Here is a 12436-nt window from a genome sequence, read left to right as displayed (position 1 = left end):
AGGGGGCCGCAGCTCGCCAATGTGATGCAACGTGTCAACACTGATATGATCCAGAAGCAAAAAAAAAAACACATTTTAACACTTTTATGACAAAATACTTAAAATATATTTACCTTATCTGAATAAACATCTGTTCAGTTGTTTAACATAAAAATGCAACGGGTCCAGCAGACCCACAAACGCTGGTAGCCTGGCTAACTTCCTAACAGCCCGACTAACTTTATGGTAACCTGACTAACTTTCTGCTAGCCTAGCTAACTTCCTGGTCGCTTGAGGGACTTCCTGGTAACCTAGTTAACTTCCTGGTAGCCTGACTAGCTTCCTAACAGCCAGACTAACTTCCTAGTAACCTGGCTAACTTCCTGATCAGCTGAGAGACTTCCTGGTAACTTAGTTAACTTCTTGGTAGCCTAAATAACTTCCTGATAGCCTGGCTAACTCGAAGCGGTCTGGTGAACTTCCGAGTAGCCTGGCTAACTTCCTAACAGCCCAACTAACTTTCTGGTAACCTGACTAACTTTCTGGCAGCCGAGCTAACTTTCTGGTAGCCTGGTTAACTTTCTAGTAGCCGGGCTGACTTCATAATAGCCTGACTAACCTTCTGCTAGACAGGCTAAATTCCTGGTAGCCTGGTTAACTTCCTGGTAGTCTGGTTAACATTCTGGTAGCCTGACTAACTTCCTAGTAGCCTGGCTAACTTCCTGGTAGCCTGACTAACTTTCTGGTAACCTAGTTAACTTGCTGACAGCCTGGTTAACTTTCTGGTAGCCTGGTTAACTTCCTGGTCGCCTGGTTAACTTCTTGGTAGCCTGGCTGACTTCCTGGTAGCCTGGTTAACTTCCCGGGAGCCTGACTAACTTTCCGGTAGCCTAACTAACTTCCTGGTAGCCTGACTAACTTTCTGGTAGCCCGACTAACTTTCTGGTAGCCTGGCTGACTTCCTGGTATCCTGACAAACTTTCTGGTAGACTGGTTGACTTCCTAGTAGCCTGACTAACTTCCTGGTAACCTAGTTAACTTCCGGATAGCTTGGTTAACTACCTGGTAGCCTGACTAACTTTCTGGTAGCGTGGCTAACTTCCTGGTAGCTTGACTAACTTTCTGGTAGTCTGGTTAATTTTCTGGTAGCCTAACTAACTTTCTGGTAGACTGCCTAATTTCCTGGTAGCTTGACTAACTTTATGGTAGCCTGACTAACTTCCTGGTAGCCTGGTTAACTACCTGGTAGTCTGACTAACTTTCTGGTAGCGTGGCTAACTTCTTGGTAGTTTGACTAACTTTCAGGTAGCCTGGTTAACTTTCTGGTAGCCTGACTAACTTTCTGGTGGACTGGCTAACTTCCTGGTAGCCTGACTAACTTTCTGGTAGCCTGGTTAACTTCCTGGTAGCCTGGCTAACTTCCTGGTAGACTGACTAACTTCCTGGTAGCCTGGCTAACTTCCTGGTAGACTGACTAACTTACTGGTAGCCTGACTAACTTTCTGGTAGCCTGGTTAACTTCCTGGTAGCCTGGCTGTTTTCCTAGCAGCCAGACTATATTTCTGGTAGACTGGTTGACTTCCTAGTAGCCTGACTAAATTCCTATTAACCTAGTTAACTTCCTGATAGCCTGGTTAACTAAATGGCAGCCTGACTAACTTTCTGGTAGCGCGGATGACTTCCTGGTAGCTTGACTAATTTTTAGGTAGCCTGGTTAACTTTCTAGTAACCTGACTAACTTTCTGGTAGACTGGCTAACTTCCTGGTAGCCTGACTAACTTCCTGATAGCCTGGTTAACTTCCTGGTAGCCTGACTAACTTTCTGGTAGCCTGACTGACTTCCGGGTAGCCTGGCTAACTTCCTGGTAGACTGACTAACTTCCTGGTAGCCTGGCTAACTTCCTGGTAGACTGACTAACTTCCTGGTAGACTGACTAACTTTCTGGTAGCCTGACTAACTTCCTGGTAGCCTGACTAACTTTCTGGTAGCCTGACTGACTTCTGGGTAGCCTGGCTAACTTCCTGGTAGACTGACTAACTTCCTGGTAGACTGACTAACTGATTATGGTCTAGCTGCAGCAGCAGACACTCTTAAGTCGAGCCAACTCTAAGTGGCGCCCACAGGGGTGACGACAATAGAAGTAAACCGTGTTTTAAAGACATGCCCACAGTGGCACTGACAAGGCGAGAGTGGACACTTGATTTGTAACGTGATTCAAGAAGGCTAATGCAACGCATCATGGTTGTTATTATATCCATCCATTTTCTACCGCTTGTCCCTGTCAGGGGGGAGGGCTGGAGAATCCCAGCTCATTCGGACGGAAAGAGGTGTTATGATATATATGATGTAATTATATGTATTGCTTTGTTGGCTGATTATATGCATACCCCACACCTAAGCCTAACTTATTTCCAACTTATTTCTGATTTCTTGTTGTTCCTGAAATCTTGCAAGTGCAAAAATTTTGAGTCAAGTGGAGGAGTTCAAGTACCTAGGAGTCTTGTTCACGAGTGAGGGAAGAGTGGATCGTGAGATCGACAGGCGGATCGGTGCGGCGTCTTCAGTAATGCGGACGTTGTACCGATCCGTTGTGGTGAAGAAGGAGCTGAGCCGGAAGGCAAAGCTCTCAATTTACCGGTCGATCTACGTTCCCATCCTCACCTATGGTCATGAGCTTTGGGTCATGACCGAAAGGATAAGATCACGGGTACAAGCGGCCGAAATGAGTTTCCTCCGCCGTGTGGCGGGGCTCTTCCTTAGAGATAGGGTGAGAAGCTCTGCCATCCGGGAGGAACTCAAAGTAAAGCCGCTGCTCCTCCACATCGAGAGGAGCCAGATGAGGTGGTTCGGGCATCTGGTCAGGATGCCACCCGAACGCCTCCCTAGGGAGGTGTTTAGGGCACGTCCAACCGGTAAGAGGCCACGGGGAAGACCCAGGACACGTTGGGAAGACTATGTCTCCCGGCTGGCCTGGGAACGCCTCGGGATCCCCCGGGAAGAGCTAGACGAAGTGGCTGGGGAGAGGGAAGTCTGGGTTTCCCTGCTTAGGCTGTTGCCCCCGCGACCCGACCTCGGATAAGCGGAAGATGATGGATGGATGGATGGACATTGTGCATGGACAACATATCTTTGGGTGGACATGGAGCCCCCTGCGAGGGCAAGAAAGTTTCACTCCCCCAGAACCTCCTCTGTTTTCCGGTGAACTCTGTAGTGCTGTGCAAGTTTGTTTACACTGCGTTTCCCTGTTTGCAAGTTGCCTAATAGCAAGTTCCACGTAACATCACTGTCCTTTTGTGTTTGAGCCATCTCATGCTTACTGGAGATGACTAACGCTTTCTTCCACTTCCACTTTCAACCACTTGGATGTATTCAGTGTTTCTTGTGTCATTCTAATACAGTGCCAAAAAGTTGTGAGCGAAAAGATCTTGCAAGTGCAAAAAGTGTTTGCTCGCATGCTTTGCAGGCTCGCATCACAGGAACCTCCTGAGAGCGTCAGCCTTTGATAGTAGGCTAATATAGACACTTACATCAGGTGTTGTCTTCTTTATAACACTGATAGAGGCTTTTAATTTTTTGCAGATTTTTTTTTTTTTTTTTTTGTATTTTTGGTCCAAAATGGCTCTTTTAACGTTTTGGGTTCCCAACCCCTGGTTTTAAAGGATACAATGAAACACAATTGAGCATATTGAGTCAACTTGTTTTTCCACTCTACTGGTGCTTTAAAGCAGTGGTCCCCAACCTTTTTGTCGACGCGGACCGGTCAACGCTTAATAATTTGTCCCGCGGCCCGGGTTGGGTGGGGGTGGGGGGGTGGATAGGTGGGGGAGTTTGGGGGGGAATCCTTTTTTTTTGTTTGTTTGTTTTGTTTCTTTGTCATGAAAAAGGGAGGTTTTTGTGGTTGGTGCACTAATTATAAGTGTATATTGTGTTTTTTATGTTGATTTAATAAAAAAAAAAATATATATATATATAGATCTCGAGATTATTGTGTTACAAGACTTTAATAAGTAGGACCCTTTTGGATCCCTAATAATTGTAGTGGGCCTTTTTTTTAAGTGTCATTGCTTAAAAATAATAATTAATTAAAATCAATGTAGTGACAAGTTATTGACTTATTCAAGGCTCCAATTACGTCACATTAAATATTCCACTTTGAGATATTTTTGGGGTAAAATGTTGCATATTTTATGTTTGGCATATAAAAAACCAAGCGTTTTTTTTTTTAAGAAAGGCCTACAATGAACAAACAAAAATCATAGACAACAATAATCCGTATAATTGACGGATAGATCTGAAGTTGATCTCGAGATTATTGTGTTTAAAGACTTTAATGAGTAGGACCCTTTTTGATCCCCAATAATTTTTGTGGGCCTTTTTTTAAGTGTCATTGCTCAAAAATAATAATTAATTAAAATCAATGTTGTTATAAATTATTGACCTATTCAAGGCTTCAATTACGTCACATTAAATATTCCACTTTGAGATATTTTTGGGGTAAAATGTTGCATATTTTATGTTTGGCATATAAAAAAACTAAGCTGTTTTTTTTTTTTAAGAAAGGCCTAAAATTAACAAACAAAAACCTAAACAACAATAAAACGTATACTTGACGGATAGATCTGAAATCGATCTCGAGATTATTGTGTTAAACGATTTTAATGAGTAAGACCCTTTTGGATCCCCACCAATTTTAGTGGGCCTTTTTTTAAGTGTCATTGTTCAAAAATAATAATTAATTAAAATCAATGTTGTTATAAATTATTGACCTATTCAAGGCTCCAATTACGTCACATTAAATATTCCAATTTGAGATATTTTCAGGGTAAAATGTTGCATATTTTATGTTTGGCATATAAAAAAACTAAGCTGTTTTTTTAAAGAAAGGCCTAAAATGAACAAACAACAAACATAAACAACAATAAAACGTATAATTGACAGATAGATCTGAAGTTGATCTCGAGAATATTGTGTTGAAAAATTTTAATGAGTAGGACCCTTTTGGATCCCCAAAAATTTTAGTGAGCTTTTTTTTAAGTGTCATTGTTCAAAAAAATTTTTTAATTAAAATCAATGTTGTTATGAGTTATTGATTGACCTATTCAAGGCTTCAATTACATCACATTAAATATTCCACTTTGAGATAATTTTGGGGTAAAATGTTGCATATTTTATGTTTGGCATATAAAAAAACTAAGCTGTTTTTTTTTTAAAGAAAGGCCTAAAATGAACAAACAAAAAACATAACAACAATAAAATGTATAATTGACGGATAGCTCTGATGTTGATCTCGAGATTATTGTGTTACAAGACTTTAATAAGTAGGACCCTTTTGGATCCCTAATAATTGTAGTGGGCCTTTTTTTTTAAGTGTCATTGCTCAAAAATAATAATTAATTAAAATCAATGTAGTGACAAGTTATTGACTTATTCAAGGCTCCAATTACGTCACATTAAATATTCCACTTTGAGATATTTTTGGGGTAAAATGTTGCATATTTTATGTTTGGCATATAAAAAAACTAAGTGTTTTTTTTTTTAAGAAAGGCCTAAAATGAACAAACAAAAAACATAAACAACAATAATCCGTATGATTGACGGATAGATCTGAAGTCGATCTCGAGATTATTGTGTTAAAAGATTTTAATGAGTAGGACCCTTTTGGATCCCCACCAATTTTAGTGGGCCTTTTTTAAGTGTCATTGTTCAAAAATAATAATTAATTAAAATCAATGTTGTTATAAATTATTGACCTATTCAAGGCTTCAATTACGTCACAATAAATATTCCACTTTGAGATATTTTTGGGGTAAAATGTTGCATATTTTATGTTTGGCATATAAAAAAACTAAGCTGTTTTTTTAAAGAAAGGCTTAAAATGAACAAACAAAAAACATAAACAACAACAAAATTTATAATTGAGGGATAGATCTGAAGTTGATCTCGAGATTACTGTGTTAAAAGAATTTAATGAGTAGGACCCTTTTGGATCCCCAATAATTTTAGTGGGCCTTTTTTTAAGTGTCATTGCTCAAAAATAATAATTAATTAAAATCAATGTTGTTATGAATTGACCTATTCAAGGCTCCAATTACGTCACATTAAATATTCCACTTTGAGATATTTTGGGGGTAAAATGTTGCATATTTTATGTTTGGCATATAAAAAAACTAAGCTGTTTTTTTAAAGAAAGGCCTAAAATGAACAAACAAAAAACATAACAACAATAAAACGTATAATTGACGGATAGATCTGATGTTGATCTCGAGATTATTGTGTTACAAGACTTTAATAAGTAGGACCCTTTTGGATCCCTAATAATTGTAGTGGGCCTTTTTTTTAAGTGTCATTGCTTAAAAATAATAATTAATTAAAATCAATGTAGTGACAAGTTATTGACTTATTCGAGGCTCCAATTACGTCACATTAAATATTCCACTTTGAGATATTTTTGGGGTAAAATGTTGCATATTTTATGTTTGGCATATAAAAAAACCAAGCGTTTTTTTTTTAAGAAAGGCCTACAATGAACAAACAAAAATCATAGACAACAATAATCCGTATGATTGACGGATAGATCTGAAGTTGATCTCGAGATTATTGTGTTTAAAGACTTTAATGAGTAGGACCCTTTTTTATCCCCAATAATTTTTGTGGGCCTTTTTTTAAGTGTCATTGCTCAAAAATAATAATTAATTAAAATCAATGTTGTTATAAATTATTGACCTATTCAAGGCTTCAATTACGTCACATTAAATATTCCACTTTGAGATATTTTTGGGGTAAAATGTTGCATATTTTATGTTTGGCATATAAAAAAACTAAGCTGTTTTTTTTTTTAAGAAAGGCCTAAAATTAACAAACAAAAACCTAAACAACAATAAAACGTATACTTGACGGATAGATCTGAAGTCGATCTCGAGATTATTGTGTTAAACGATTTTAATGAGTAAGACCCTTTTGGATCCCCACCAATTTTAGTGGGCCTTTTTTTAAGTGTCATTGTTCAAAAATAATAATTAATTAAAATCAATTTTGTTATAAATTATTGATCTATTCAAGGCTTCAATTACGTCACATTAAATATTCCACTTTGAGATATTTTTGGGGTAAAATGTTGCGTATTTTATGTTTGGCATATAAAAAAAATAAGCTGTTTTTTTTAAGAAAGGCCTAAAATGAACAAACAAAAAACATAAACAACAACAACATTTATAATTGAGGGATAGATCTGAAGTTGATCTCGAGATTACTGTGTTAAAAGACTTTAATGAGTAGGACCCTTTTGGATCCCCAATAATTTTAGTGGGCCTTTTTTTAAGTGTCATTGCTCAAAAATAATAATTAATTAAAATCAATGTTGTTATGAATTGACCTATTCAAGGCTCCAATTATCTCACATTAAATATTCCACTTTGAGATATTTTGGGGTAAAATGTTGCATATTTTATGTTTGGCATATAAAACAACTAAACTGGTTTTTCCTGTGTGTTTTTTTTAAAGAAAGGCCTAAAATGAACAAAAAAAAACATAGACAACAACAAACCGTATAATTGACGGATAGATCTGAAGTTGATCTCGAGATTATTGTGTTAAAAGATTTTAATGAGTAGGACCCTTTTAGATACCCAATAATTTTATTGGGACTTTTTTTAAGAGTCATTGCTCAAAAATAATAATTAATTAAAATCAATGTTGTTATGAGTTATTGACCTATTCAAGGCCAATAACTCATAACAACATTGACTGAGGAGGCGACTTGTCCAGGGTGCACCCCGCCTTCTGCCCGATTGTAGCTGAGATCGGTACCACCGCCCCCCGCTACCCCAAAGGGAATAAGCGGTAGGAAATGGATGGATGGATGGACCTATTCAAGGCTCCAATTACGTCACATTAAATATTCCACTTTGAGATATTTTTGGGGTAAAATGTTGCATATTTTATGTTTGGCATATAAAAAAACTAAGCTGTATTTTTTTTTTTTTTTTTTTAAAGAAGGGGCCTAAAACAGACAAACACAAAACATAAACAACAACAAAATTTATAATTGACAGATAAATCTGAGGTTGATCTCGAGATTAAGTCGAGATTATAAATTTAAAAATATATATCTTTTTTTTTTTTTAACACTTTAATGAGTAGGACCCTTTTGGATCCCCAATCATTTTAGCGGGACTTTTTTTTTATGAGTGTCATTGATCAAAAAAATTATAATTAATTAAAATCTATGTTATTATGAATTGTTGGCCTTTTTAAGGTTCCAATTATTATACAATTTCAGATATTCCACTTAAAATTTTTATTGGGTGAAAATATTGCATATTTTGTGTTTTTTCCATTAAAAAAACAGGATTTTCTTTGAGCCCTGCGATGAAGTGGCGACTTGTCCAGGGTGTACCCTGCCTTCCGCCCGATTGTAGCTGAGATAGGCGCCAGCGCCCCCCGCGACCCCAAAAGGGAATAAGCGGTAGAAAATGGATGGATGGATTTTCTTTGACAAAAGGGGCCTACTACTTAAATCTTTTACAACTTTATATTGACAGATAGACTAATTTACACCTTGAATAATAATAATAATAATGACACATTTTAATCTTTTTTTTACCAAAACCCTTTGGAGTCCCCGGGATCAATCCTGAGTGGAGGCCCAAATGTAAATATTTTTTTATCCATATATTGTATTGGTTTTTGAAATAAAAAATATCAAAATGGGCCCCGCTTGGTTTGATTTTTCACTTTGCGGGCCTCAGTGGAAAAAGTTTGGACACCCCTGCTCTAGGTGTTCAGTCAATACAAACACAAAGATGTTGAATGTGGATCATTTAAATTAGACTCAGTAGATAAGAATTAGTTACCTGGTGTAAATCATATGATGCCAAAACATTTGTTTTGTCATTAGATTATAGTTCATCCACTTGTTGCACATTTGAAAGAACCAAGTGTAGTCCAGAGCAATGCAGCAAGACATCCATCCGTCTTCATACATTTCCTACCGCTTGTCCCTTTTTTGGCAGTAAATCAATTTCACTCTGGTTTCCCTCCATCAACTTCACTCTGGGTTGGTTTCCATCCACTAAACACTGCAAAATAAGAGAGAGAAGTAGAATACAAAAACACTCACTTTTGTACGTAAATCAACCTCAACCGGGAAGGTCACAGCGAGTTCTTAACGTGTCATTAATCCGGTTCGGGTTCGGTACTGCTTCGCCTTTTGTCACCGTGCGCATCCACGCCGGACAAGTAAATCTCTCTGCACGCCGCAGACACGCATAGACACGCCCCCTTTAGGACACGCCTCCTTTAGGCCACGCCCACTGTTGCTAAGACAACGGAGGCGAAGACCTGGGGAGAGAATACGTCATACGTAAATCATAAATACATTTAAAAAAATGTTTCTGAAAATAGGTTTGAATAAAATGAATAAGTAAAATATCTTGGCCACGATTGTAAAATATTTCAAGCGCAAATAATGCGATATTTAATCAATTAATAAATGCAAACAAAAGGTGAGATAAAAATCAATCCAAAAATGTACATATATAAATCAGCGGTCCCCAAACTACGGGCGGCGGGCCGAATACGGTTCGCCAGCATCCAAAATCCGGCCCGCGGGAAGTGTCAAGTTTTTTTTTTTTTTTTGATTTGTCCTTTCTAATCTATTTACTACCCCTTGTTACTCTCGGGCGTCAGGAATATATATACATATATATATATATATATATATATATATATATATATATATATATATATATATATATATACGAATCGCGATTCTCACGTTGTACGATTCAGAATCGATTCTCTTTTTTTTTTTTAAATCGATTTTTTTGTTGTTTGTGGTTTTCATTTTTTTTTAACAATCCAACAAAACAATACACAGCAATACCATAACAATGCAATCTAATTCCAAAACCAAACCTGACCCAGCAACACTCAGAACTGCAATAAACAGACAATTGAGAGGAGACACAAACACGAAACAGAACAAACCAAAAGTAGTGAAACAAAAATGAATATTATCAACAACAGTATCAATATTAGTTATAATTTCAGCATAGCAGTGATTAAAAATCCCTCATTGACATTATCATTAGACATTTATAAAAACAAAAAAAGAACAATAGTGTCACAGTGGCTTACACTTGCATCACATCTCATAAGCTTGACAACACACTGTGTCCAATGTTTTCACAAAGATAAAATAAGTCATATTTTTGGTTTGTTTAATGGTTAAAACAAATTTACATTATTGCAATCAGTTGATAAAACATTGTCCTTTACAATTATAAAATCTTTTTTTTTTTTTTTTTTAAATCTACTATTTTCCTAGCATGTCAGCAGACTGGGGTAGATCCTATGTATTGAATGAATACAGAATTGTTTTGAATCTCAAAAATATCGTTTTTGAATCCTGAATCGAAAAAATCGATATATTATCGAATCGCGACCCCAAGAATCGATATTGAATCGAATCGTGGGACACCCAAAGATTCGCAGCCCTAATATATATATATATACAACACATATTTATACATACTGTATATATGTATATATATATATATATATATACACACACATATATATGTACATATATATAGACATATATATGTATATGTGTGTATATATATGTATATATCTATATTAGCGCTGTGAATCTTTGGGTGTCCCACGATTCGATTCAATATCGATTCTTGGGGTCACGATTCGATAATATATCGATTTTTTTCGATTCGATTCGATTTGATTCTTGATTCAAAAACGATATTTTTCCAATTCAAAACGATTCTGTATTCATTCAATACATAGGATATCAGCAGGATCTACCTCAGTCTGCTGACATGCTAGCAGAGTAGTAGATTTTTGTAAAAAGCTTTTATAATTGTAAAGGACAATGTTTTATCAACTGATTGCAATAATGTAAATTTGTTTTAACTATTAACCGAACCAAAAATATGACTTATTTTATCTTTGTGAAAACATTGGACACAGTGTGTTGTCAAGCTTATGAGATGCGATGCAAGTGTAAGCCACTGTGACAATTTATTTTTTATTTTTATAAATTTCTAATGATAATGTCAATGAGGGATTTTTAATCACTGCTATGCTGAAATCATAACTAATATTGATACTGTTGTTGATAATATTCATTTTTGTTTCACAACTTTTGGTTTGTTCTGTGTCGTGTTTGTGTCTCCTCTCAATTGCTCTGTTTATTGCAGTTCTGAGTGTTGCTGGGTCAGGTTTGGTTTTGGAATTGGATTGCATTGTTATGGTATTGCTGTGTAGTGGTTTGTTGGATTGATTAAATAATAATAATAATTTTATTTTTTTTTTATTAAAAAAAAAATAGATTTTTTTAAAAATTAGGATGGATTCTCCATCCATCATCCATCCATCATCCTCCGCTTATCCGAGGTCGGGTCGCGGGGGCAGCAGCCTAAGCAGGGAAGCCCAGACTTCCCTATCCCCAGCCACTTCGTCTAGCTCTTCCCGGGGGATCCCGAGGCGTTCCCAGGCCAGCCGGGAGACATAGTCTTTCCAACGTGTCCTGGGTCTTCCCCGTGGCCTCCTACCAGCTGGACGTGCCCTAAACACATCCCTAGGGAGGCGTTCGGGTGGCATCCTGACCAGATGCCCGAACCACCTCATCTGGCTCCTCTCGATGTGGAGGAGCAGCGGCTTTACGTTGAGCTCCTCCCGGATGGCAGAGCTTCTCACCCTTTCTCTAAGGGAGAGCCCCGCCACCCGGCGGAGGAAACTCATTTCGGCCGCTTGTACCCGTGATCTTATCCTTTCGGTCATGACCCAAAGCTCATGACCATAGGTGAGGATGGGAACGTAGATCGACCGGTAAATTGAGAGCTTTGCCTTCCGGCTCAGCTCCTTCTTCAACACAACGGATCGATACAACGTCCGCATTACTGAAGACGCCGCACCGATCCGCCTGTCGATCTCACGATCCACTCTTCCCCCACTCGTGAACAAGACTCCTAGGTACTTGAACTCCTCCACTTGGGGCAGGGTCTCCTCCCCAACCCGGAGATGGCACTCCACCCTTTTCCGGGCGAGAACCATGGACTCGGACTTGGAGGTGCTGATTCTCATTCCGGTCGCTTCACACTCGGCTGCGAACCGATCCAGTGAGAGCTGAAGATCCCGGCCAGATGAAGCCATCAGGACTACATCATCTGCAAAAAGCAGAGACCTAATCCCGTGGCCACCAAACCGGAACCCCTCAACGCCTTGGCTGCGCCTAGAAATTCTGTCCATAAAAGTTATGAACAGAATCGGTGACAAAGGACAGCCTTGGCGGAGTCCAACCTTCACTGGAAACGTGTCCGACTTACTGCCAGCAATGCGGACCAAGCTCTGACACTGATCATACAGGGAGCGGACTGCCACAATAAGACATTCCGATACCCCATACTCTCTGAGCACTCCCCACAGGACTTCCCGAGG

The 12436-nt window shown here is 38.1% G+C and overlaps 1 protein-coding gene and 1 long non-coding RNA gene across 4 annotated transcripts in view; one reads left to right on the top strand and one right to left on the bottom strand.

Annotated features, from left to right (window-relative positions):
- The window catches only part of LOC133567926 (zinc finger protein GLI2-like), a 64939-nt gene extending 55668 nt beyond the window's left edge, over positions 1–9271 (bottom strand). For 2 of the 3 annotated variants that reach the window (XM_061919546.1, XM_061919548.1), the window contains exon 1: positions 9099–9271. The gene's annotated coding sequence lies outside the window, so the exon portion shown is untranslated. Of the gene's footprint in view, positions 1–8970 lie in introns of all 3 variants that reach the window. The other variant, XM_061919547.1, reaches the window with a different exon arrangement.
- Positions 1–12436, top strand: part of LOC133567931 (uncharacterized) — a 49524-nt gene that overhangs the window by 33416 nt on the left and 3672 nt on the right. The gene's annotated exons all lie outside the window — the stretch shown is intronic.

Source organism: Nerophis ophidion, linkage group LG14 (genome assembly GCF_033978795.1).
Source record: "Nerophis ophidion isolate RoL-2023_Sa linkage group LG14, RoL_Noph_v1.0, whole genome shotgun sequence".
Lineage (NCBI taxonomy): Eukaryota > Metazoa > Chordata > Actinopteri > Syngnathiformes > Syngnathidae > Nerophis > Nerophis ophidion.
This window is presented reverse-complemented; position numbering and strand designations above follow the sequence as displayed.